This window comes from Panthera onca, chromosome B1, assembly GCF_046562875.1.
Source record: "Panthera onca isolate mPanOnc1 chromosome B1, mPanOnc1 haplotype 2, whole genome shotgun sequence".
NCBI classification, from domain to species: Eukaryota; Metazoa; Chordata; class Mammalia; order Carnivora; family Felidae; genus Panthera; species Panthera onca.
The window spans coordinates 118,959,399-118,987,376 of record NC_138342.1 but is presented as its reverse complement, the minus strand read 5'-3'; the positions used below and the strand labels follow the sequence as shown (position 1 = coordinate 118,987,376).

Genomic DNA, 27,978 nt, shown 5'->3' with positions numbered 1-27,978 from the left:
CCCAGGTTGGCTTTGAGGGACTGGATGCAGTGATAGAATCGTGCATGAGCATTATAGGAGCCCTGAGCAATGGCACGTAGCCTGGCTGGAGGAGGAGAAGCAAAGGAAGAAGATGCCTGGGCAATGCCATAGTTATTAGCTGGGCGAAGGGGTGAGAGGGGCCTGAGCAAGAGCACAGAGGCGGGAGGCATCCTCGTGAGGCAGGTGCCGAGAGCAGGTCCACACTGCAGGCAGTGACTGTGGTGACAGGGGACGGGAACACCGGTTCCTGAAGGTCATGCTGGGGGGCTCGGGGGGCGGGCCAGGGGGGTCACTGGACAGTGGAGTTAGATGTATGTATTAGGCCCCTCCTGGCAGAGGGGGAAGGTGGTTAATGAAGAGGACAGGTTTAGGCTTAACCTAGGACCGTGGCCGTATCTCTGGATTCTGGAAGCTGGATTTGAGAAATGTTTATTAAGTAAAACTCAGAAAGCTTGCAGTTGGGTGTAGGAGATGAGAGGAGGCAGTCAAGCATGACCTCCCAGCCCCAAGTGCAGCTGGTGTCATACACGGAAGGGTCACATTGGAGAGGCAGCTAATGGATTCGGCTTTCGATACGTGGGTTTGGCCTGTCTGCAGAGATGCCCAGGGAAGAACTGGGGCTCCAGGCTGAGTTCTGAGTATGATCTTGGAGGATCTAGGGCTGGTGGTTCCACTGATTCTCTCTGTGGAAGTTGGGGAGAGTGACGGATGTGGCTGGGAACAGACAAGGTGGAAGCAAATGTTCTTCACTGAGTCAGAACAGAATCTGACCACAGAGAGTGAAGAAAGGTAGGTTGCACAGCAACTACCAGGGACTTTGTGACATTGTTTGAGGAAGGTGGGGCTTCCCGCCCGGCCCCTAGAGGTAGCTCCTCGGACAGTTGGTGGCAGCAGCAGGGCTGTGGTGAGGCAGCTCCTCTCTGGATGTGGGCTCAGATCCGCCCTGCTGATTGGCCTGGGTTTTGTTCTTGGCCATCTGTGGCAGGCTTCCAAACCTCCACTGGGCTGCCGCTCACAGTTCCCAGAGAAGAGGAACTTGTTTCTCCAGAAAGTGACTTTTGGCTTTGAGACAAAAGAAAAAGAACAGTTTATTGCACACCCCATGACTGAGAGAGAAGCTATTGATCAGATGAGAAATCGAGAGGGAGAGACAGAGGACAGAGACACAAACAAAGAGACAGAGAGAGAGGAAAGAGGGAGGAAGGAAGGGGAAGACGTTCAAATAGTTTGTTCAGCTCGAAACAGCATTTTAAAGAAATACAAAGAGCCAAAAAGAAGAAAAAGTTACTTTTGTGTAGGTCCTTAATTAGGAAGTTCACACTCTGGCCACTGGCTATCTTAGGAGCTCTGCATCTTTTGAAGTGCCCTCTTGCATCAGAGACGGGTCAGGGTGATGACTGAAAGGAGCAAGAAGGGAGCAAATTGATTCCAAGTTTAAGGTTTTCTTAATTAGAAGGCCCCAGAGAAGAAGAGTGAGGATCATCCAGGTCTCCCTGTGTGTGGCTGGCCATGGTCAGCACTGGTGGCCCCTGGTTAGTTTTATTCGACTTGTGAGTTTTCTTAGTTATGCACTGAACAGTCTCCCTTCTCCGGTATTTAGTGAGCAGCATGTAGCCTGAGGATGGCAATTAACTATAGCTAAGCCAACTCTTTGCACAGCCCAAGATGAGGTATACAATACCTCACCACCCCTTTCAGACCTTCTCTGTGCACACAGTGGGAGGACAGGGCCATTTGCAGAGAGCACCCCCACCCCCCCCAAATTCCTCCTTACCTGGATGAAATCCTGGTGAACAGGGACCTTGCCTGCAAATAGAGCTGACAGCACACGTTAACGTCATCGGGCCTGGTGAAGCTCATTGGCAGAGAAGTTAAGAGTCTTATTTTAGACCCAGAGACTGGAGTGTGTGGATCCAGCTAGAACAGGTCTCTTCTGGCATGGCCTCAGCTGCCAGCCCTCCTCCCCGGTGGTTGCTGGGGCTTCAGAGGATGGAATGTCAGGGGGAGCTTGCTGCTAACTGCAGGGTGAGCAGGACAATCTCACTGCTATTCAGCTGGGAAAACGAAGATGCTGACAACCCAGAGATCGCTTACCACCCAGCTAGCTGATATTCTGCCCTGCGTGTTGGTGCACTCTGCCTTCCCCCTGACAGTCAACTGTGGTGCATTGAGGAGCTTGGTTGTAAAAGGCTCGGTCTGTTCCTCAGCCTCTCACCCTTTCCAACCCTTTCTTCCCATAATCAGGGTTTAAAATGTGTATATCCCTAAAGTAGACCAAGTGTATTCCAAAGGACGTCTCAGGCTAGCTTAATACATTCTGGCTCAGATGCTTCCTCTGCAAACAGGAGAGGTTTAAACCTCCGGGATAAACGCCTTAATGCAGTGATCAGTGGTATAGATTTGATCCAGGAAGTCCAAGTAAATAAAATATTTGAAAAGATGAGGCCTTTTGTGTTTAGGACTCACTGAGCAACCAGAAACAACATCTTTTCAAAAAGCAAAAATTGGGACACATGACCTGGCAAAGGTTTTGTTTTGTTTCTGATTTAATTATTAAAAAATTCCCATCAGAATTATGCCTTTAAGGAAACTTTAAAAAAAAAAATAAGTTTTTTAAATTTTTAAAAATAAAATTTGTGACTACACATTTATTACAAACCTGTATCATTTGACGATAGGATATAAATATAATTTTTAGATATTTCAACTCAGGATTGCCTAAGAAAATCCACGTGTCCCCTACACTTTTTAGGGCCGAGTTGTAGATGGGTAAACCCCCCGTGTGGAAATCTAAGTGCATAAAAGAGCAGTGATTTAAGGATCTGCTGTGTTTGCATTTGGAGACAGTGCCTGCCTTGATTTCACAATAATATATTGCGGTAACCCCTGCTACTTCCCCTACTTGTCTCTTGTCTGCTGTCAGGCTCAGCAGCTAAACTTTCTATTGCGTTCACATTGCCGTGACTATTATTGACTTCGGGCTTTCAAGAGTCAGACATTCCTCTTTTCGGGTGCCTCAGTGTAGACCCAGGCTCAGAACAAACCTGGAGTGTGGTGGGGTCCCCGGGGCCCCTCTGCAGCCGTGCTGAGAGCGCGCTCCCCAGAGCACTTCTGCAGCTTCCCCAGAGCAGCCAGCGGTGAGGCGTGGGCTTCCGCAGCCACCGGGAGCCAGTCGCCTCGGGTCCCGGGGTTTCCTGTTCCGCCGTCGAGTGGGCCGGCCCCTGACGGCACGTATTGAAACGCAAATGACAGCCGTAATTGGCTGAGAGATAAACCCCAACGAGCGAGTGAGCAGTGCGGCGGGGAGTTAAGTGGCTAAGTGACAATTACTGCTCTGCAGCCTCCGGGATCACGAGCACTGGGCCGTTTGTTCTTGGTTTTAAAGGAGCAATAACACATTAATTGGAGGAGGGCTTCTAGGTTAACTTGCCTCACCCGGTTTCCCATCTGATTCTGCTTTGAGGAGTGGGAGTAGGTGGCCTGGAGGAGTGCTTTGTTGACTGCCTCCCCCCCAGCCCCAACCCCAACCCCTACCCCTTCCCACTTCCTGCAGGTGGATTAGAATTTTGGGAATGGATGTCTTTCATTCTGATAAACCGAAGGGTGATTTCGTTTGAAGATTTCCTAAAACCTCCCTTGCAGGAGGGAGGGACCTGTTAGTTCTCAGTGTTGTTTCTGGTGCAGGGAAAAGCGGCACCTTAAACTCAGTCTAAGTTGCCAGCTTACCCTCCAGGAAGTCCATTAACCCAATGATTTTATTGTTTCTAAGTTTTATTGCAAAAATTAGCCGGATACAGCAGTGAGCAACAGAGATATGGTCCCTGCCCATTTTGGAGCTTACAGCCTGGTTTGAAGAGAAAGATAGGAAATAGATGAAACTACGGGCTGCTGTTTCACTTAAATAAAGAGAAGCTTGGGGTCCTGTGGAAACGTGGGGGCAGTGGGAGAAAGGGCAAGTTGCAACATAGAGTAGGCTGGGCCAGGCCTGCCCTGCTTTCTTTGAGAGGCCATTTGAACCCTGTTCTGGTCATAAACAAACCATTGAGATGATTAGTTTGGACTTGAGATACGCAGACTAAACAAACCCAGGAACCTAGTTGAGAGCCCTTTCTCAGTGTAGTCTGCCTTTCTACTATATTCAGAGTTCTCAGGGTCTAAATACCTTTCAAATACCATCTAATGGGCTCATTGTTTTTGTTTGGTTGGTTTCTTTCAGCCCAGGCAGCTTGGTCACTTTTTACTAACCATCCCCTCTGGTTCAAAGGGTTGTAACAGAACCCTTGCCTTGGCCAGATATCTGGTCATTTCAAAGAACAGACCTTTATCTGCTTTGGGACATGTTTCTGCCCAGTGGCCCAAACCTATGTAAAGCAGCTAAGTGATGAAAAAGAAGAGGTAGACCCTTGGTAGTGGCAGGCGGGAGAAGGTCAGCCCTTCTCTTGCCTGGTATTGGAAGGCTTTAGGAAATGCTCACCTCTCAGCTAAGGCCAGCTTTGCTGCAGGCTCTAAGGGTGTAACAGGAAGATGCCGCTGTACCTGACTGTGAAATGTCATCTATGTCATCTATGAAGGGCTTTTTGCTAGGCCCACTTCATGAACTCACCAGGCAGAGGGGGAGATGCTGGCTTGTCTTTTAGAAAGGCCTTTCTGTCCAGCTTCCAAAGAAAGCCTAGTTAAGAATTTGTGGAGGGGCGCCTAGATGGCTCAGTCAGTTTCGCATCCAACTTCCGTTCAGGTCATGATCTTATGGTTCGTGAGTTCGAGTCCCACATCGGGCTCTCTGCTGTCAGCACAGAGCCTGCTTCTGATCCTCTGTCCCCAGTCTCTCTCTGCCCCTCCCCCACTCCTGCTTGCTCTCTCATGTTCTCGCTCTCAAAAATAAACATTAAAAAAAAAAAGAATTTGTGGAATCACTAGTAGTAGCTATAGACTCTCCAAAAGATGAATAAATGATTCCTTTAAATAAATCTTTACTACACAAGATTACTATGGCACTTAGTAAGTCTTTATGTGAGCACTTAGAACAGTACCTGGAACATAGTAATTGCTAATTAAATGTCCACTGTTGTTGTTATTGCTGTGTTGTTATTATTCACGTTCTGTACCTCATGTCTTTAGTATGAATCACAAGAGTGATAACAACATTCTAACATTCCGTGAACACCATGCAGGGCCTTGGCAGCCTGAGAAATATTCTCATTTGGGTTCATTTTACTTTTTCACTGTACCATGCTGGAAAATGAGCTACATAGAAAGGATTCTGTAGAATGGCTATCCGAAGGTCAAAAACAACAATAACACCGCAAAAACAAACAGCAAATTATTTGGGTACAACCTTGGTTCATCAGTCTTGGAACAAAATGGTGATAGCGAATACAGGAGGTCAGCATTAGTTTCTTGGGGGAGACTGTCCAGCTGTTATGTCATCAAAAATTACACCGGATTTGGAAAAATACATTTTTTAAAATGTATTTATTTTATTACGTTTTATTTTTTTTTTTTGAAGTACACTTTTTTTAATGCCTTAAATAATTTGAGTCACATATAGCAAAATTCACTCTTTTTGGTATTCTGTTCTGTGGATTTTGGCAAATGCATAGAGTCCTGTAACCACCACTACAACCAAGATACAGAACAATTTGCGTATTCCATCTCCAAAGAAAATTTCCTCATGCTACTTCTTTGTACTCAAACCCTCCCTCCACCTTTAATCCCTAGCAACCACTGATCTGCTCTCCATCCCTATTTGCCTTTTCCCGAATGCCTTGTGAATGTAATCATAGCGTATGTAGCCTTTTGAATCTGATGTCTTCACTTAGCATAATGCATTTGAGATTCATTCATGCTGTTTCGTGTATCAGTAAAAAGCTTATTTTTAACTCATAAATCATTGAACTCTCGAGCTGCATGGAGTCTTAAAGATCGGAACCACACACTCATTTCCCAGGGGAAGACACAGAGAACCTTGGGGTGAAGTGACTTGTCCAAGGTCATGAAGCTAATTAAAGAAGGAACATGAACTTAGAATTCCCTGCTATCAGTCCAGGTACCATCTGTTCAGTCATACTGGGATTATGAAGAATGTGTAGCTGATTGTCAAGGGGGAGCTCTGTTCATCTTATTTTTGGTCAAAATGTGATCAAGTAAACTGAGCCTTGCTTAAGATAATTTTGGAAGGAGTGGATTTCTAGGAGGTGCAACTTCTTTAGAAAGTATATAGATAAGTCTCAACACATTTCTTCCTGTGGCACATCTGTATGTTTGCTGGTATCGATTATAGATATGATTTGATTGTAGAACTTAACCTGAAGGCCTATTATTTATTTTGTGTGTACAATAAGTTCTTTTTGATACCTAATTTATAGGAGAATTCTGAATATTACTGCCTTCCTTTTAGTTGACATTTTAAATACCAGTATGTTTTTAGGTGGCTTATTCTAGAGCACGCAGACTGTGGATCCAGACTGGGATCAAGAACTACTGATTGCTTAGTTCATTTGTTAAGTAATTATTTGTGGAAATTCTGCCATGTGGAAAGCAGTGAACTATAGGAGATCTAATAAGGCACTGTTTTTAAGAAGTTTACATTTGAATAGTTACTATCAAATGGGACACAAAAGATTAGTTCAGATTAGTTCTTTTGAGTACACTTAAGGTCTTGCTAAAGCATAGTGAAGATAATAAGATGATAATGCGAACTTTCTTTCTCCAAGAAGTTTATAAATAAATACCAAAGAGAGGTACGAAGACAGTGCTATGGGAAGTGCAGTTTTTTTTGTTTTTTTTTTTTTTGGTTGGGAACCAGTTGGAATATGATTTAGAGGTGCATAAAGCACCCAGAAGTTTGTGCATAGGAGGGACAAGGTCAGAGCTGTGCTATAGGGAGTTTATCCGATGGCACCACATAGGATACATTGAAGGGCAGAGCCTGGAAGCTGGGAAATGAGTTTGCTGGGAAATGCATTTGTTTGGGTGAAATGAAGAAAACCCATGGGACACCCGGGTGGCTCATTCGCTTAAGTGTCTGACTCTTGATTTTGGCTCAGGTCATGATCTCATGGTTCATGGGTTCAAGCTCCATGTCGGGCTCTGTGCTGAGAGTGCAGAGTCAGCTAGGGATTCTCGCTCTCCATCTCTGCCCTTCCCCTGCTCATTCTCTCTCTCTCTCTCTCTCTCTCTCTCTCTCTCTCTCTCTCGATAAATAAACTTAAAAAAATGAGGAAACCCTAACTATGGGACAGTGGGAATGGAAAGGAAAGGTGTTTGGGAGGTGGAACTAACTGGATGAAAGAGGGAGCATTCAAACAAGATTACGAGATTGTGCCTTGGATGACTGGTTGGGCAGCTCTGACATAATGGAGAAATTCGGGTTTGTCTGGAAGAAGAAGAGTGGGTTATGAGTGGATGATGGGGAATGTAGTGAGGGAGGAAGGAAAGGCCTTTCTCTCTTTGACCAGGTCAGTTTTGTGTGAACAATTTTGCATATGGGTGAACCTGTTAATAAGTGTTTATGATTGTTACTAATTTCCAGAGGCTAAATAGTTCCCATTTGCCTTGAGTAAAGAAGTCTGGTGTGTTTTGTTTTGTTTTGTTTTGTTTTGTTTCCTAAAGGGTTGGTAGTGTAGATAGTTATGATTAAACAATTTTTGACCCCTTCTCCCACCTGGTATGATTCTTAAAATGATTAAAGTTTTAGCTCTTTTTAACTACTGCAAGATTCTTCTTGGGATATACTGTACCCTTTACAGAAACATGAGCAAAATGTAGGTTCAGATGTTTTCCCACATTGCGATCAACACTGGATTCGAAACTTCTATTTACTTTGCTTCCAGTCTCCTAGGCACACAACTTCACCTTAACGTTGTCTTAATATATGCTTAAAAAGAAGCAGTATGAGTGGTGAAGGAGACAGTTTACACAGGATGGAATACAGACCTTAAATTATCATTCTGAAAAGTGCAAACCCTAGTTAGGAGCTAAAGAAACATATATTAAGTCAACCTTAAGGTGAAGTTGTGTGCCTAGGAGACTGGAAACAAAGTAAATAGAAGTTTCAAACCCAGCGTTGATCACAATGTGGGAAAACATCTGAACCTACATTTTGCTGATGTTTCTGTAAAGGGTACAGTACCCTGAGAAGAATCTTGCAGTTAAAAAGAGCTAAAACTTTACTTTTTATAGCCTTTAAAACCATAGAAAGCCCCAAGTAATTGTGAAGAATGAAGTTCCCTGTGGCAGCATTATTTATAACAGTGAAAAACTAAAAATGGTACAAAATCCCCAAATAACAGAATGTCAAGGCAAATGTCACTTCATGGGGTATTTTCTTTGGGTTGGCATGGGATGCCTTGACAGGGATGAGTATTTAAGGTGATATTCAGCAGCAAGATGTACAAGATAGCATGGACCCTCTGCTGACAACTAGAGAACATGACTTCTGGAAAAGAATTTGGAGTCACACACACACAAAATGTAAGTGTATAATACAAGGAAGGGATTAGTAGAAGGGTCTTTCTGTGTTTTCATTCTTCTTCCTAAGTGAGTCAAATGGAGGCACAGTCGAAAACAGAAAGGAAATTTCTAGTGAAGTAGTTCACCGTCCATAAGTTCTCTGTGCCCTTCTTCCTCTTTATATGGTTCAGATTTATTTTATATCTGCTATGTATTCACGAGACAGAGTAGTATTGATGAATTCACTGTATCTGTGAGAGTCTGGAAGCTGGGATTTTCGTTCCTTTTCTGCCACACCTGTGAGAGCTGAAGTCACTCAGACAAGTCTTGGTGGTTTAAATGTCCTGGTCGTCTCTGTTCTCATGCTGAGAAGGTCATTGAGAGAAAACAGGTAGAAGTACTTGAAACATTCTGACAACTAGATAGTGCACTGTTTATTGTGAGACAAGAGAAAATAGAAGAAATATGTATCAGAGCTGAACTGGTGAGAGAGTTTGAGTCAGAAAATGTGTGTCTATCGAAGAGGAATTAAAGAAAGTAAAGTTGCCGCGGACACCGAGGGGACGGGGTCTTCTTGCCGCACTTGTGAGGCAGAGCCCGTGGTGCGGGATGGCTGAGTCCCCTGTGAAGACCTGCTAGTTGCAGCTTGGAGTGACTTTAGACACATGACTGAAGCTTTTAATGTTTTATGCATGTATGGAGAGATGCTCTCAAATTGGAAAACAAACACACAGTGAGGGCCTTTAAGAGCCGCTACTTAGATTCAGAAAAGACTTGCACTGAATCCAAGAAAAAAAGGCATCCTGGTGAAATAGAAGGTTTCCATGAGTTTACACAGGGCCAGAATTTCCTTCAGCAAAGTCAACTGACCAGTAGTAGTTAAAGGAGAAAGCATACGTTTTTGCCTGGCAAAAATGTTAGAGGCCGAAGAAGCAATCTGTGGGACAAATGGCCACAGATCTAAAACAGTTAAAAAGGATGGCTTTCAGTACCCCAGGCACTAGAGTCTCTGGGAAAATGTGACCCTAAATGAAGGCATCAGCTATACCCAACAGGGAGGATTTGGGGTGTTTCTAAACAGCATGGTTGCCTCAGTCTTTATTTTGAAACTGTATCATAAATTTAAATGGCAAGGTATGCGTGGGTTGAGCATGCTCTTGTGTGGGAGACAAGAAAAGAAATCGGAAGTATTTTCAAAATTCTCAGTTTCATGCAGTGCGTCACCTGCTTTGGCCAAGCAGCTCCAAAAGCATGACTTTTCTAAATAGCTTGTGTATAGGCACAGAGAACAGGAGTCAGTAAAAAGTGGGAGGAACCGTGGCAGGGACCTATCTTCTGTTTTCCTTTTCCTGACAGAGTCAGATAGGGGCATCGTAGAGAACTCTTGACTTAGGATTGAGGACTGATAGCTATTGTGTGTACACGGTGTGCCTCAGGTAACCAGGGGCGGGGAATGAAGTAATGACCTAAGTTTTATAAGGGCGCCCTCGGGCCTGGGCTCTGTCCCTTGTGAAACTGATCCAAACTAGGGGTGTCCTTTGAAGTTACTGGCTGTTCCACTTGGACTGAAGCAAGATGACTAACTGGTCCCAAATGTTTAACTACCCATTACCTATTTGTCAAGAGCTGGGAAGAAATGAGCAAAGAAAACACAAAAACAGGTTAGACAACAGCAATTAAGCCTTTTGGTTTCTCCATGCTGTGACTGGTATGTCAACAAATCCTCGATTTTGTGAACTTGTTCACAGCCTCCTGACAGCTTGGTTGTGGTCCTGGGAGCAGATACTAAGATGCAGAAAAGCTTCGAGGGCACCTTAAAGGGGGCAATTCCGAACGGTCAACCAGCAACTGAGCCTCAGTAACAAGAAGAGTTACCTGACACTAAACCATGTGAACCAGCCTTATTTTATTTTTATTTTTTTTAACGTTTGTTTATTTTTGTGTGAGAGAGAGAGATAGACAGAGGGGGAGTTGGGGAGGGGCAGAGAGAGAGCGAGACACAGACTCTGAAGCAGGCTCCAGGCTCTAAGCTGTCAGCACAGAGCCCCACTCGGGGCTTGAACCCACAAAACGTGAGATCGTGACCTGAGCTGAAGTTGGACGCTGAACTAGCCTTTTTAAAAAAAGCAGTATTGTCCGGGCACCTGGGTGGTTCAGTCGGTTAAGTGTCTGACACTTGATTTCAGCTCAGGTCACAGTGTTGGTCTCACAGCTCATGAGTTCAAGCCCCGTGTTGGGCTCCATGCTGACACTGTGGAGCCTACTTGGGATTCTCTCTCTCACTCCCTCTCCGCCCCTCCCCATCTTGCACATGCGCTCTCTCACTCTCTCTCAAAATAAAGAAACTTTAAAAAATGGCATTTACTGTTGGAGCAGATGGCTGCTAATTGTTAGAACAACAACAACTATATAGCCTTTTAAATTCTATACTTTACTTTTCCCATCTAATGATAAAACCTTGAACACAGATTTGTTCAGGCCATATTTTAGTCCCCAAAGTAGTTTAGAGGATTCTCTTCCTCTGGAAAAATCAGCTTTGTTTATGGGGTCCAAAAATAGCTGCTAAAACTTCCTCTCTTTTTTTTGTTTATGGATCTTTTTCATTTTGGACATCAGGAAATAAATGCTGGCTTGAGGTCATGCTTCATAGGAACTTGTGAAAAATGGAATATTAGGAATGAAGTGATGATGGGCACATCGGAAGCATACCCAGATACAGGAAGTTGTTGAACGTAGGAAGAAATAAACTGTAAAGTGGCTGACCTACTAGTAAAAACGTAGTTTGCTGAAAGCAACAACATTGTAATTGTTTTTGAGGAGTCTGATCTTTAGAATGACAGAGTGCCAGCATCATGTACTTTTCAGTACCTGTGTGTACATGCACATGACGCTGCTTATAGGACAGCAAATCATAAAAAATAGTTGAGAAAATTTTGTAAGCAAGTAAAACACTTAAATGATTGTAACGAGACAAATAAACATGGCTTTAAAGTTGTATATGTCACTGAAGAGTAAACCTCTGAGTGGTCACTGCCCCTTCGCTTGTCTAGTAATTTATGTTTTCAGGAAGAGTTTGGTAAAGTTTCTCTTAAGTGCATATTATAGGATAAGAGTAGTCATTCATTCATTCATTCATTCATTCATTAAGTGCTAAACGATGTTGACACATCATAGTTCTTTAAAACTCCTAGAAGTTATGGAGCGGCTGAGTGGCTCAGTCAGTTAAGGTTCTGACTTCGGCTCAGGTCAGGATCTTACGGTTCGAGGGTTCAGGCCCCGCGTTGGGCTCTGTGCTGATAGCTAAGGGCCTGGAACCTGCTTCGGATTCTGTCTCCCTCTCTCTCTACCCCTCCCCAGCTCGCACGGTGTCTCTCTCTCTTTAAAATAAATAAACATTAAAAATAAAAAAAAAAAAACCTTCTAGAAGTTTTAAAATAACCAGTATCAGAGGGATGGCTTCCATCATTGTCTGCTGGCAGCAAGGTTAATAGTGAGCTGCACCTGGTATAATCCTTCCTAGAATCGAGTTCCACTGTCAGCAGGTTGGGTTTTTTTGTTTGTTTTTAAATCTAAGGTGTTTCTTTTGCCACTGGGCTTCTTTGAAGCCTGCAGGAGCCAGTGTGTGGGAGAGAACTCAGGCCTGCAGGAGGAGCGGAGTGGGCCAAAGCCAAATGCCTGTTAACAGCCCGGGAGAGGTGGGCAATGGCAAGTTGATTTTGAAACAAAACAAAAACCCCAAACCCTGCCATGGACGAAATACCGTTTGGCCAAGCTAAAACAGGGAAAAACTTAGGGGAACCTTCTGGTAAAACGCAGTGAGTTAAACTAAAGAATATCTGGAGTTTCTAGAGAGGTGGATGGCATTCTGGTGGCATAGCTTTCGCAGACAGACGTGCACATTAGACAAAGCCCACGATGCAGGAAAGTCTCAAGTGCCAGGTCCGAGGAGCCCAAATGACATTTATGCAAACAGGGAGCATATTCATCTGTATTCCTTCCTGTTTCTTACGTTTTTGTGGCTACTTAAGATTCCATATCAGACACATGTAACCCCCTACATCTGGCCCAGAGCAAGAGGAATGAAGGTATGTTGAAGTGGCGTGTGCTGGGGGTGCTCATTGATTCCAGTGTGATTTACTGAGCATTAGGTACGTGGATGAAAGTAGTCATGGGTGTTTTCTTCCCATACTTAAGAAGAATGGGCAATATGGGGAAAAACAGGAGAAATGCTCTAACTGCCTCTAACAAGGTAAAGCTGCTTTCTGAAGTTGAGCCGGGATGTAGCAGAAAGAGACAAGACCTGAGTCTTGTTTTCAGTTTTCAGTTTACTGGCCAGGCTGTTTTGGAAAATCACTTAGCAACCCTGGGCCTTCGTCTCTTCTTCCATAAGATGGGGATAATAATGTCACCCTGCTCCCTGCTAGGTTAGCTGTGAATACAGAATGAAATTGTTCATAGAATTCAGAGTAAACTGGTAAGCACGTGTACACATGTAAGATGATTACTGTTGAAAACCTAATAATAACATACCCCACTTTACTCGTCCTGTTGGCCAGCCTCACCTGTTTTCAGAGATTGCCTGCTAGACAGAGACTCAGGAGTTCAACTGACTTGTACACAGAACTTTTTCCCAGCTGTTGGTAGGAGGCACGCCTCAGTGAGGCCCAAGAGGCTTATTCTGGTCTCCAACCTTACGGTACACTTCTAGCCATTTTCACAAGTCCCAAGGTCAGTTCCTTTTTTTTTTTTTCTTTTTTAATTAAAAAAAATTTTTTTTAAGACTTTATTTTTAAGTAATCACTACACCCACTGTGGGGCTCAAACTTACAACCCCAAGATCAAGTATCACATGCCCTACCAACTGAGCCAGCCAGACACCCCTCGGTTTCTTTATTTAAAAAGTTCTAAGTGGTTGGGGCGCCTGGGTGGCTCAGTCGGTTAAGCGTCCGACTTCGGCTCAGGTCACGATCTCGCGGTCCGTGGGTTCGAGCCCCGTGTCGGGCTCTGTGCTGACAGCTCAGAGCTTGGAGCCTGTTTCGGATCCTGCGTCTCCGTCTTTCTCTGACCCTCCCTGTTCGTGCTCTCTCTCTCTCTGTCTCAAAACTAAATAAACGTTAAAAAAAAATTTTTTTTAAAGTTCTAAGTGGTTTAGTTATGTTCTGAAGCAAGCCTGGTGGGTGCTTTGGTGACTGCCTCATTTGAACCCTCATCTCCTGATGTTGCCTTCAGCCTGTGAGGTTGAAGTATGCAGTGGACTCCCAAGGCTATAGTGATGAAGACTTGTGGCCACGGGGGCCTCACCAACTGTGAGCAGCACCCCATGTTAGGCCCATGCAGCTACAGGTGAGGAGGAGGAAGGACACCGGGAGGCAAGTAGAAAGAAACCGTGGCTCACATTCTGTTGAGGCCATTCCCGTGGTGCAGGGTGAGCATGCTCCTTCACCCCGTGTGTGTCTGTGTGTGTGTGTGTGTGTGTGTGTGTGTGTGTGTGTATTGTGTCTCGGTGTGGCTTGTTTTCAATTAGACCAGGCCTGAAAAAATGAAAGGGAAGAATTTCACTTTGAGACCATATGGAGATGACCAAATTCGCCCCGCTCGGGGCCCCTGGGCAGAGTAAACTTGCACTGCTAGTCGTGAACAGCAGTGTGTAATAAAACATTCTTTCCTTGAACCCTTTTGACTGGGAGGGAGGCACAGGGGGAGAACACAGCAGGAATTCTTTCTTTTCAGCTGCTTCCTACTCTGTTGCTTACATTCACCCAACAGATCTTATTGGGCTGCTACTGTGTGTGAGAGAGACGGAGACAGAGTGTGTGTTTTATGGAGGAGACTGATTAGCCTGGGCTCCGTTTTTGTTGTCCTTGGTGGTGCTGTGGATCCCATTTTAGGTTTACTGCCCCTTGACATTTCTTAAAAGGAGTCTTCAAAGCAGAAAGTCCTATTCTGAAGGCAGGTTTCTGGGCAGTAAAGTTGACAGGGTTTAACATCAGGAAAGTCAACCTGATAGAAAAAGGAAACAGGATAAACAATTCAAGCTCCATTCCACAAAGCTCTTGGATGGGAAAGGCCCTGTTTATGAAAACCCAGTGGCAGGCGTTCACTGTTCATGTGGCCAGTGCTGGAGAGCGTGCAGTCCGTGGCTTACCTTCCCACGAGATGACCCCGGCATTTGTAGCCGTGGCGAAATAGTAAAGCCATTAGATAAAATCAGGCCAGTAAGACTCCGGTGTTTGTTTACTAATGGGATTTCTCAAATCAAGTCACTGTTGACTTGTTCTCAGCTCCCCCATCTCTTTTTCCCCAGGCTCACCTAATAGAAGTGCCCTTCTCTTCTGCAGCCAGCCAATTTAGTGCCTGCCCATTTAGCGAAATTTGCATTTTACATATTGAACTTGAAACTGACTTGCTTAATATATAACCAGGGCAGTAGCTAAGAAGTTTTTATTTCGGTGAACACTTAGTGATGGTAAAAAACGAGACTGTGGCATTCTGGTCTTTGGGCATATTGTTTGTTACTGGTAAGACAGGGAATCTGAGGATTTTGCTGGTGGGACTTCGGGACTGTGTTGTAGATGTGAGTTTCCATTTGAGCTCGTGTACAAATGGGTATGTGTACTTTGATTTTCCTGCTGTGTTTAATGTTAGGATACAGTCATTTTTTTTTTTTAATATCCCCACCTCTTTATAAACAGAATTCCAGGGGAAAAACAATTCTAGGCAGAGGAAGTCTAAAATATTTGTAGAAGATAGAAGTGACAGTGCTATAACCACAGATAGGAAAACAAAAAATAAAGGAGAGATTGTAATGCAATCCGTGTATTGGAACATGCTCCTTTAGAGTGAAGCAGGGCAGGGGCTGCTGGGGCTGGGGGGGGGGGGGTAGGGGAAGAATCCACCTAGCAGCTCATAGATTTTATGCTTGGTGATCTATAAATATTTGGCTGTGCCTGATAATTAACATTATACTTCCTTTTTCCTCTATAGAAGACTGTTCAGAATTCCTTTTTACACACAAACAAAAAGATTATATGGGGTTTTGCCTCATATGGAATAGATCAACAGTTTAAAGCCAGGTATGTTGCCCTGAGTGGAATTGGTGTGTGAAGCTAAAGCAGCTGACACTGTGAGCCCCACTTATCATTTTCCACACTAGCCAGGAAGCCTGCGCTGGGAAAATATGAGTTGAAGGTAAAAACTGAACAACGGAAAATTTCCATATATTTTTTTGACTCCGTAGTGAGTGCTTACTGTCCGCAATTTTAGATTTTAGCTTTTTTAGCAGTGCTCTGCAAACTGCCTGTGGTGAGAGACAGGTTTCTTCCTCTCCTTCTGTTTCCAATCCACGGTGCAGCGATACATTTAGAAAATACAGTAAAAATGAATTATTAGAAAAATGATCACCTGCTTGGATGTTCCATCAATTACAAATTGCTATAAAGGCTTCTAACTGTGTACTCTCAAAGCCTGTACTTATCCTCTGGGTGGGGAACATTAGCAGTTTGGGAATGAGCACGGGGCTCAGGGGCCATACTTTGAGGAACACTGTTTTCCAGTACATTCTGACCACTGCTTCTGTCTGTGATGGTTAAAGGAGAAAAGAGCTAAAGAAGAGATATTTCAGCCATTTGTCATTTCGTTAAGCATTTCTGTGCTAGCTCCTTCTAGCGCGTTCATTGGTCTCTGCATTCCATTCTTTATGTTGTGTACCTTTAGGTTAATTACACATGTCTTAACTTCCCATTTCCTGCAAATTAACCTTTACTTCAAAAATGTAAGTGATTATATACACTACTTTTCTCCAAAATTAACTACCACACAGTTTGTTTTAGTGAGTAGCATATTGGTTTTTTTTTCTTTCTTAAATACATTTGAAATAAATCCAAACACCTGTCTTGCATTTTGTAAACATGTATTTTGGAGTGCATTACACCTTCCATGATGCCATACGTTTTGTAGGTCAGTCTGAGACATTTATACAATAATTAAGAAAATGGATATTCTGCTAACTTCCTTTCTTTGGCTTTGAATGCCTGTAAACAAGTAAACAGGAAGAAGGTCTTGTGATTAGTAATGCAGAATTCACTCTTCAGTCCGAGGTCATCTGGGAAATATCAACTACTTTCTCCTATACGGCTAAACCCTGACTAAACAGTTTTTAGGGACTCAGACGAAACTGTCATTTGAAGATGGGGATTGTTTACTCTTTAGTTTGCCAATGAAAAGAGTAAAAATATAGATGTATAGAGCTACTATTTGCTTCTTATATTTCCCGCATTCACTCATGAATCTAATTTCCCCTAATCTTTTCCTTTCTTAAGGGCAGTCAACAGTCCTGCTGAGGAGGTTGCCTTCCTTTTTGGAGAGTGAGGACTGGTTCCCTTGGCAGTGCTGAGCCCCAGAAAAGAGAAGGCACTGAGCACTTGATCTTGGTCTTCCAGGTTTCTTAGTAACCCCAGCATGGGACTCAGAAGACAGAGCTCCCATATCTGGATGAGCATACCCTTGGGGTATTTTCATAATGCTTTTGTGGACATAGTTCAGCAACTTAGCACCCACCAAGACCTCTCTCTCTCTCTGTCTCTTTCTCTCTCTCTCTCTCTCTCTGTCTCCTGCCTATCTTTCCTCCTCTGACAATGGTCCCTGGGACCTGGGGTTGGAAATTCTCCCTCAGTCTCCTTTCCTTTCCCATCGTCCTCCGGATGGGCCCTGATGAATTTGTGCTGAGTCGGGAGCTTCCCTTCCCTTAGAACCTAGCACAAAGCAGTTCCTGTCATCCTGGCAGTGGACGCTAGAGACAAAGCTTAATTTACTTGACTCTATAGCTGTCTTTTCATTTGTATGCCCTTCTTGTCTATTCTTGCTCTAGTTCTCTTTTCCTTGAATCTTTACTTGTCCATCTTTTAAATTTTCTTCTAAAGGCACAAACGGCACATCAGGTAAAGGGAGGCTTCAGGACCGGAGTGCAGGGTCTTCCAAAAACAAAGTTCAGTATGGCCACCCTGATTGTCACGGCGTGGCTGGTGTTACATTAACAGCCCGGAGCTCTTGTGGCTCTCCTCAGAGCATTGTGTGGGAAGCACCACAGTGTAATAAAAAACGGTAATGATTAAAAGAGTCTTATTTTTCTCTAGGGTTCTGCCATTTCTATGCTAAAGTGGGGGTCATAAGCCTCGTGCTTATTAGCAGGTTGATAAAATTAGAAATGATTAGTGTGGGAGTGGGTGATACATATATTTTTAATACCCAAACATCTTATTTCTGTTTTTTTGGTGCTAGAGCTGATTGCTATGATGCCTTCTTGTCCTTTGCCTATATTCTCTCTGCTGTTGTTTTCAGGCCTCTTGGAAAGAAGGAGGAGTAGGGGGTGAGGCAGGGAAGGACATACAAACCCAACTTCTAGGAAAGATTGTTGGTTGCAGCTGATTCATTTCCAGAAGTATTTGGGGACAGAAAGACTTGACTGTATTTTTAACTCTGCTTTGCTCAGAAGGGGATAGTGGCTATTTTGATCAATAATGTTAGTCTACTTCTGTGTCCACTGTGCCAAGATTTGATATACATTATCCCTATTAAATAACATAACAACAGTAAGATAGCTATTATCATCAGCCCCACTTTGAGGATGGGTAAACAACGACTTGGAGTGGTTTAATGACTTGCCCGATATCACAGAGCTTTGTCAGAGTTGGAATTTGCATTCAAATCTGTTTGACCTCAAAGCCTAGTAGTGTACCGAGAAGGCACAATATGATGGATAAAAGCATTGGCCTCCGCATTGGAGTGGTACTTCAGGACTGCCTTTGACATGGGGCTGCCAGATTTTGTTGGGTGTGGAAGGAACAGCCCTCTACAGTTGACCCCTGGACAATTCAGGGATTAGGGACACCGACCCTCAGACAGTCAACAATCCGCATATAACTTTTGACTCCCCCCAAACTTAACTGCTAATAGCCTACTATTGAGTGGAAGGCTTGCTGATAACATAAACAGTTGATTAACACATATTTTGTACGTTATATATATTACATGCTTTATTCATACAATAAAGTAAGCTAGAGAAAGGAAGATATGATTCAGAAAGTCACAGGGAAGAGAAAATACATTTCTATCACTGTACTGCGTTTATGAAGAAAAAATCCACATATAAGTGGACACATGTAGTTTAAGGGGCCGCCATGCCTCCTTTGGTGGTAGTGCTGACTGGGCAGGCTGGTATGGATTAGGAACACTGGTGTTATCAAATACACTGATGAGATTTCTACTCGAGCCATGGAGAGATGAAGAGAAGATTCTTAACGGTATTTCAAAGGAAAGAATTTGCAGAAGTTATTCAGGATAAGCACGCATTCCCTGTGTCTGTACATGAGCAGGAGCTGTGCTCTAGTCAGAGAATAGCAGCTTGTGGCGTCTTTAGGAAGAATAAACTCTGCAAGGGATGGTTAGAAGGGCCAGAAAGATGCAGGCAGGTTTCAGGAAAAGATGATGCCCATGCAGAGGCCACAAGTGAAAGAGGCCAAATGCTAGCTCAGAAGTAATTGGGAGAAAAGGTGCTTTTCAGAAGGATAGAAACAGCCTCAACAAAGTTGGATGAACCAAAGGGCACGCAGAGAAGCAGGGCAGAGGGGAAGGCAGGACTTGTGGGGGCCCACAGCCTGAGAACTTAAAGAGACAGGAGAAAACTGCAAAGTCAGTACAAAATGACTGGAGACGTCTTCAGTCCCTGCACAAAAATCCCATTTGTCTCATTTTCCTGTGTACATCTCATCCTGAGATCTTGGTCAGTTAAGAAGATGCATTAGCTTTATTTCCTGTTCCTTGTTTTATAACAGCAGTAGGCATATATTTTCATTCCAAGGATATAGTATTTAAATGTTGATACCTTTTTTTAGATTGCACAGAAATATCCAAAGCAGAATCTCAGACACCATAATATCTCATTTGAGATATTCACAGACCTTGGACTGGGAGATAGAAAGGGGATATTCCTAGAAATAATAAATAATGTTCATGTGGTGTTTTAAAATATGTAAAGTATGTATGCATGTGTTATATGTTCTTCATAACACCCTGGGGAGAAAATTGGTTGGTGAACTTATTAATTGACTAACATTTAGGTTTTGGTATTAAGAGCACAAGAGACTTGGATTTTAACTTGGTTTTTTTTTCTATGCATTTATATTTTGCTTTTTTCTTAATTCTTTAGTAAAGTTAGTTTTGGAAAATTCCCACCTGTCTTGGCCAGCATTCAGAAGAACCCTTTATAGTGAAGTGGTTATGAGCCCTGACCCTGGACATACCTGGTTCCTGCCACAGTGTGACTTTGGGCAAGTTGCTTAGCTTCCCCGGTCTCAGTCTTCCTGTCTGTAAATTGGCAATAATACCTGCCTCAGAGAGCTACTCTGAGCATTAAATGAGGTGGTAGCTCTAAAGCATTGAACATAGTGTCATGTATGTTCATACTGCATAGTAAGTACTCAATATGGTAAATAACTATTACTGTTGTTATTCATTCTTTCCCCCTAGAGGTCAGTTAAGGATTCTGTCTGAGATGTTTTCTAAGAACGAGGGAGAGCTACAGATGGAAGGAAAACAAATAGAAGCTGGGGACCAGCTGGGGATGAATAGTGATCCTCTCTTTTATGGTATATGCCCTTCTTTTTCTGATTTCTTTCCTCCCTGCTCCAAAGCTGGCCTCCTATTTGGCTTTGGTGACCCTGGTTCCTACTTAACCCGAAGGCTTCTCATTGATTTCCTCTTCAGAGCTCTCTAATCAAAGTACTGAAATGAATTGTTGGCAAAAAGCAATATATGGGTTATTTTGAAGACTTTTTTTTCCAGCTTCAGGAACTGTGAGTGTTGATTGATGTTTGTGCATACACACCCCCTCCCCCAGAATGGCAGGCTGGGGATCCCCATACCTCGGGTTCTTACGTATTCCTGTGGGTTCCCAGTGTAGCACCTCACATCCAATGGGCGCTCAGTGCTGGCTGGAAAGAAAGATCCAAAGGGCCAAGGAACTCATCTGTCGGTGCCACGGTCTCTCCGATGGAAGTTCCTAAGAAATGCTTTGAAAGGTAGATACAGATTCCTAGCCAGTTGCAGAGCTGTTGATTCTAGTCCTCCTCTCGGGCTCACTGGCCCGTTGTCATCCTGTCCTCCCCACTCCCTGCCTGAACACACACATACACCTTCTGTTACACAGGTGGAATGGTGATTTATATTTAGAGAACTTTTACCCTTGGGAACTGTTATCAAGATGGACACGTCAGACCCCCTGTTTCTTTTTACATCTTCTGTGTGAACCCAGAAGAGGTGCCAAAGAAGTGACAGTTTCAGGCAGCCTCTCCTCTTCCATGCTTCTCTAAATTTTCTGTTTGTGAGGTACTTATGCCTAGAGAAGGAGGAATGATTCGTGTCTGTGGTGACCCCTAAATGGTTTTCTTCACTATTAATACTATTGAGGGAACAGGTGGACTACAAGCCGGAAAGTTTCGGGGTGACAAACCAATGTTGAGATGTTCGTGGCTGCTGTTTGGATCACAACAGGCTGTCTGTCCTTTCCCTTCCTCCCCCACATCCACTGCATGGCCTCATATCGCAGACATGAACACATTCTTCAAATATCACATTCTGGAACATTCTTGCACCCTATACCAAGCCTGCCCAAGGGACTTTAGGATAATGAATGAGAGCTTTCTTAACTAATGATATTCTTGACCATCTGTCCAGTTGGTCACTGAGAACATAAGGCAGATGCTCTCTCTCTCTCTCTTTATCCTAATCCTTGTAAAATTATAAATGTAAAGATTTTCTGTTTATTAAATCTGAAAGAGGATGTCTGCTAATACATTTTCATTGTGTGTGTGTGTGTGTGTGTGTGTGTGTGTGTGTGTGTTTAGAGTAAGGTAATTGTGAGGCTGTGGGTCTAATTGATTTTTTTTTAATGTTTAAAAAACATTTATTTATTTTTGAGAGAGACAGAGACAGAATGCAAGTGGGTTAGGGGCAGAGAGAGAAGGAGACACAGAATCCGAAGCAGGCTCCAGGCTCCGAGCTGTCAGCACAGAGCCCGATGTGGGGCTGGAACTCACGGGCGGTGAGATCATGACCTGAGCTGAAGTCGAACGCTCTACCGACTGAGCCACCCAGGTGCCCCTAACTGATTTTTTTTTAAGTCATGGGCTAGTGTATATGTGTTTACATTTATTCTCTGTCAGTTTGGATTTCTCAGTGTTAAAAAAGTAGGTGCCTTTATCCCTTTTTTTTTTTTTTAACATTTAAAGCTAACAGAGGCAATGGAAATTTACATAGAGGAGGGAGTCTCACTTCAGTGTAAAAGCTGTAAAATTAGAAAGCTGGGCAAGTGTTTGCTGCTGTATGGTTTTGTCGAGCTACAGGAATGCATCTTGAGGAAAAGGCCAGAGGAGTCAACTGGATGGAACAAGTTCAGGGTAGCCTCGCAGCTTACATGGATGGTATTTCTGGGGGGAAGGGGTAGGTGTACCTGTGTGTGCGTGTATGCCTGTGCTCCATTTCGCACACATGTGGTGCCCTTTCTGGTGGCTCTTTGAGACGGCTTTTGGGAAACCTCCCCAACGATGACAAGACATGGTATGAGTCCCCAGGAACTGAGAGACAAAGGAAGCTACAGAAAATGAGACTTAACCGTGTGGTCCTGGAAGCTGGAGTTTGTGACAGAAAGATGCCCCATTCCCACTTCCGTGGCACACTATAATCTGCTGTGGGAAATTTGGCAGTTCTTGTAAAACGCGGGCTGGGGGGGGCACCTGGGTAGCTTAGTCGGTTAATTAAGCGTTGGACTTCAGCTCAGGTCATAATCTCGTGGTTTGTGGGTTCGAGCCCCTCATCAGGCTCTGTGTTGATAGCTCAGAGCCTGGAGCCTGCTTCGCATTTTGGGTCTCCCTTTCTCTCTGCCCCTCCCCTACTCATTCTCTCTCTCTGTCTCTTTCTCTCTCTCAAAAATAAACATAAGAAAGAAAGAAAGAAAGAAAGAAAGAAAGAAAGAAAGAAAAAGAAAGAAGGAAGGAAGGAAGGAAAGGAAGGAAGGAAGGAAAGAAAGAAAGAAAGAAAGAAGAAAGAAAAGAAAGAAAGAAAGAAAGAAAGAAAGAAAGAAAGAAAGAAAAGAAAGAAAAAGACCTGGGTTGTGTTGTGAGGATGCTGGCCAGGCCAGACACTACTGTGCAGATACTAGCATGGAAGAGGTTCCCCTCTGGACAAAGAAGGGACATTCTACTTCCTAATGATTTTTAAATGACATCTACCTTGACCAGATGCAGAGGGGAAAGTCATTTATCTATGTGTGTGCAAAACTCAGTCGTGTTCAAATAAAGAACATGATAAACTAAAGCAGGAAGAAGTTGCCTTTGGTAGGCGCCCTTTCCTCTCAAGTGGCTCATTTGAGAGCATTTGCCTCCTCTGTGTTGGGGCTTTAAAACTCGTTCGTTGTCACATAGGTGTCATTTTTATTTCAAGGGCTTATTTCTCCTGATTCTAATTTAGGTTTTGCTAAGCAAAGGCCAATTTCATTTTAGTTCTTGAGTGTCAGTTGCAGATCTGCTGAGCAGTTTGTTTGCTTGTTCTTGTGGGTTCTGCCTTCAGGTTTGATGCTTGCCTTTTTTTTTACCCCTTCCTCCTCAAGAGTGTGTTCTACTTTATTCAGATTCTCTTCATCAGTGAACTGAAAAAGTAAGCTTACTCTCAAAAGGGAGAAACACTTTCATAATGGAAACACAAAATTATAATAGGCTAACGTAAGATTGTAGACCTGAAAGTCAAAATACTTAGGTTAAATATTTAGAGGCTTCTTTACCCAGGCATTTATTTTCACGTGAAATTATGCAACTCATTCAACAAATACGTCTGAAGCCTTTGTTAAGTGCTCAAGTGGGTACCGAAATGCAATGGTGAACAAATCAGATGTTGTCCTGTCCTCACAGGTCTGCCTCATTTTTAGTTTAATGTTAAAAAAAAAAAAAACAAAAAAACAACAACTTCCAATGTGACCCTTCCCTGTAGCATGATTTAACTATCAATATTTTTGTAGGCCCTCTACTACAAAAGCCATCCCTGCTCATTCTTTGATAGCATCAGACCTCTGGACATACCACTTGAATTTTGTTTCTCGGTCCTATTTCCTTCACTGAAGAAAAAGGCAGTCATCCCATTGTAGAACCTTGTCGAAGGAAAAAGACTTCACATTTTACCTTCTCCTACAGGATAGTAACATTCTAAAGTTGCAGTAATCAAAGTGAAAATGTTTTTCTTGTTTAAGTTTGAAACTGATAAAATCACACACTGATTATGTGATAATGCAAGCAACTTACAAAGCCTGGTTTCTCTTAAAGTTACCTGGCTTTGAGCATTTCCATTGTTCTTTTTCACATTTTTCAGAACCTGAAGAAGGAGCGAAGTGAAAGTCTGATGTGTCAAATTGTGAAATGTTTGGTTGTGGTGGGAAGGTAGAGAGGTGGATGGAAACTGTCCAGGAAACTGGACAAAACAAGTTAGTGAGCTATAATTATATTAATGGCTAACACTTATTGAGTGCTTGCTATGTACTTTGGAATGGTCTAGGAATTTTAAAATGCTAATAGTGATCTAAAAACAACACATTGGTCTTGAGTGCCAATTCTATGTCTGGCCCTGTTCTTGGCCATGTAAAGGTATTTACACATTTAATCTTCAGAAGAACAATATGAGATAGGTGGTATTATTTGTGATTGTTTGGAAAACGAGAGAACAGATTTCAGAGGGATAAAATAATGTGTTTTAAGGTCTAACTTGTAAGTGATAGGGTCAGGATTCAAGTCCATGTTTTTCTCACTTGAAAGCTGATAGAGTAGCTCTTGGTAGAATCCTTTTTACTGAGCAATGCTTATTTTCATTCCCTTACAAATTTATGAACTGGCCCAATTAGTCCAAAAAGTGCCCAGGCAGAGACTCTTGGTTAAGCATTCATATCCACTCTATATTTTTGAACACTCTTTTGTGAATTCATTAGTGACCATGCCATACTCTTCCCTCTGAGAAAAGTACTTACGATACACCTTCCAAACATTTATTGAACACCTATTACATACAAAGCTTATGTGCACTTATGTTTATGTGCATAAATTAAACTATCTGCAAGGAATGATAGAGAGTGTAAAGATTGAGAAAGCCATTGTGCCAAAACGTTTTGACACTCTTCCTATTGAGAGGTAAGGTCTGTGTCTCCCTGCACTTGGGTGGGCTTATGAGTACTTGGACCAATAGAATACATGGAGTTCATGACTTCCAAGGTTTCCAAGGCTGGGTCATAAAAGGCCATGATAACTGTCACCCAGTCTTCCTGGTTGGTACCCCTGCCCTGGGAGAGGTCAGCTACAATGTACGAATTTCACCTATTCTGACACTGCCTTGCTGGAGAGGCCACAGGTAGGCTCTCTGATTGGAAGCTCCAGTGTACCTCCCAACCAACAGCCAATGTCAGTTGCCTGCTCTGCAGATGAACCATGCTGGGTGGCCAGCCTACTGGAGCCTTCTGATGATGTAGCACCAACAGACTCGTGACTGTAACCATAAGGAACCCTAAGTGAGCCCTACCCAAATTCCTGACTCACTGAACCAAAATGGTGTTTTAAGCCCTTGAGTTTTGGGAATAGATGTTATAACTACAAGAATTAACCATACTTACAAAATTTTAAAAATCTCCCAAGCTTTGAAACTAAATATTCTGGGCTCAGTGGCTTTTTTTTAAACTAATTTTATTTGAAAGGATCAAAGCGTATAACTGGATATAGTACAGTATTAACAGTGGCCACTTAATTTAGAGATGACCTTAATTTTTTGAGATGACTTTAATTTTAAATGATATTTTTCACATAGTGATTTCTATAGTATTTGCTATAATTACTGTATGTTCCTTATTCCTTAATTTATCCTTCCTTTTTTGTTCACCAAAGGCAGATAAAATAAGGTAAGACTGACATTTATGTATTGCCTGATGTATGAATTTTAAATATTTGAAAATTATTAAATATAGGAAAAAATTCGGTCTTGTTATATTTATTTTCACAAATAGAATTAGCTGCCTAATTTTGGCAGCTAAGTATGCTTTTGGCAGAATAGTAGAGACACTACAGAGAACTGTGCTGTTTTAAGAATTTAATACCATCAACCATACCCCTCCCCACTCCAGTTATTTTTATATTGTGGGGCATTATAATTTAATAACATACAGAAATTGTTAGCAAGCTAATAATTTATTGTAAATACTGCTATGCTGTCTCCTTCCCCTGACTTTGTGGCTGTCCCAGCAATTCTCTAAGAATCTGTGTCACAGATTTACAAACTCTTGGCCATTTTGATAACTGGGCTCAAGTCCTGTCCCTGAGACGTAGAGGAAATTGAACCCTTTCTGAGAGCCTTGGATTTTTTCTTCTGTGTTCCTTCTCCCTTTTCTTAGTCTGTCTTTCTGTTTTTGTCACGCACATACACACCCTATAAAATCTTATCCTGAATGATCCACTGGGATTGTGATATTAAGTGATTTCCTTGATTACTACCCTGAGTCCCTTTCCCTGCTTCCAGAAAGCCTTGATATTGGAAAAAAAGCATGCCAAAATGTATCATTCAGGGATTCATACATGAACACTGTTCGAAGTTGCTCATGTAAGTGATGCTGGCCCTAACCCATTTACATAAAAGATTGGAAGTCTTGGAGATAAATAAATAAATAACTGCCCGTGTAGTATAAAATCCTTTTCTTCAGTATCTGAATAATTGGCACAAAAAGACTTCGTGGTTCATCTCTGAACACTGATCTAAAGGTCTTGGGTTCAAATTGATACTAATCAAGACTTAAATTGGATGGGATCTCCCAGAAAGGAGGCGGCAGCTAGGAGGGTGGGAAAATCTGGGGCAGTCTTGGTACTGTCTGAAAAGTGTTTGGCCATCTTAGACCAGGTCAGGCTGTAGCTTTCTGCAGCAGCTCCTACAGGGCTCCAGATTATACGTATTTCCTGTCTCTGGTGACCTTAGTGGAAAAACAGCTGGGATTCACTTAACACTGAAACTTATTATTTTGTAATTACTCAGCTTTGATTACCCAAACCTCACATTAGTCCCTTCCGGCAATATGACTTTTTTTCTGCTCCTATTTGTACAGATGTATTTGTATGCCAAAGTAAGTTAGTAGTCCTTCCTTTTAGATTAATTCCCAGGGCACATCTGTCCACATACATATCAAATGGGTCAAGCCACTGACCTGTGTGGTTGAGAGAGAATTCTGTAAGTATCAGAATGATACTTCCTAAAACCTTTGTAGTGAGTAGTGAGTAGCGAGCAAAGAGATGCAGACGTTATTCAGGGAACCAGCACATATTAGGAGCTGGCCTTTATGGCATGTCGTCTATGCAATGAAGGCTCTGTGTTAGCCACTCGATAGTTTGTTTACTCCTGACAGCACCTTCAAAGGTAGTGTTCCCGCATCCACTGTTAGAAAATCAAGGCTCAGAGCAGACATTAGTCCTGACCAGACACTAAGTTGTGATTCAAACTCAGATTTGTTTGAATCCTGTTCTTTAGAACACACCAGTCTTGAAAAGCAAAGGTCGAATCTGGGATGTTTCATACATCTGATGTACTTGTTTTCACCCAATTTTTTGGTCTGCCTAGTGCACGAGACACAGGGGTAAGCCCTTGAAAACTCTGTGTAAACAATCAACCATTGCTGATGATGTGCACCAAGAGGCCTGACTATCTAGGCTCTTGCAAAGGAGGAAGACCCTGATAAATCCTTTTGTAAAGTTAGGATATCATTCATTGATTAGTACTTATTGAGCAGCTCTTAGCTGCTCAATTAGCAGTTATTAGTAGGTACTTACTGAGCAGCTCCTTCATGCCAGGAGCTGAGTTTGGGCATCTTTCCTGAAGGAGCTTACTATCTGATGGAGGTGCCAAGGATGTGGAGGCAAGGCTACTGGGCAGAGTAAAGCCCATTTTATGATGAGAATAATCTCATATGGACCCAGATGATCTATAGCTTCGAATTTTCACATGTCATATTACTTTTTAAAGGGGGGGGGGGGTAAATTTACAGCTCCCGTATAGGCCAGGAGAGACTTGGAAGGCAGGGCTCTGCCAGAGGTTTCAAAAATCTAAATATGGATGAGTCATGGCCCAAATGCTCACAGGGAACTGTGTTGGTTTGGCAAGGCTGTTGATTTGTGAAGGGGAGCAGCTACTATCTGGACTGACTTTATAATCGAGAAGGTCACAAAGCTGGTAAAGCCAAGAGACATTGATTTTGAACTTACAGCTCTGTAGGTGAAGGTCTGCCCCTGATTTCCAAAAGCAGAACAAATTGGCTGCATTTTACATGAGAAACAGTACCATCAGTAGGAGCCAACTGATATGTGAGTAATTATACTTCTTCTCCTTTTACTTCAGTAAAATAAATAGTAGCAATGTGTATCAGAAAAAATACAAAGAGGCTAAAAAGAA

General features: G+C 42.8%; 1 protein-coding gene and 2 long non-coding RNA genes across 4 annotated transcripts in view; 2 read left to right on the top strand and 1 right to left on the bottom strand.

Annotated features, from left to right (window-relative positions):
• Nucleotides 1-27,978, top strand: part of MAML3 (mastermind like transcriptional coactivator 3) — a 411,434-nt gene that overhangs the window by 58,273 nt on the left and 325,183 nt on the right. The gene's annotated exons all lie outside the window — the stretch shown is intronic.
• On the bottom strand, nucleotides 14-2,146 carry LOC132692081 (uncharacterized). The gene is made up of 3 exons (XR_009616162.3): nucleotides 1,796-2,146; nucleotides 1,310-1,418; nucleotides 14-1,083 (listed from the first exon to the last, which is right to left on the bottom strand). It is a non-coding gene; the product is annotated as an uncharacterized LOC132692081 (long non-coding RNA).
• The window catches only part of LOC132692082 (uncharacterized), a 47,809-nt gene continuing 21,984 nt past the window's right edge, over nucleotides 2,154-27,978 (top strand). The window contains exons 1-2 of the long non-coding RNA XR_009616164.3: nucleotides 2,154-15,545; nucleotides 16,791-27,978. The exon at nucleotides 16,791-27,978 is cut by the window's right edge and continues 21,984 nt beyond it. This is a non-coding gene — a long non-coding RNA (uncharacterized LOC132692082). The remainder of the gene's footprint in view (nucleotides 15,546-16,790) is intronic.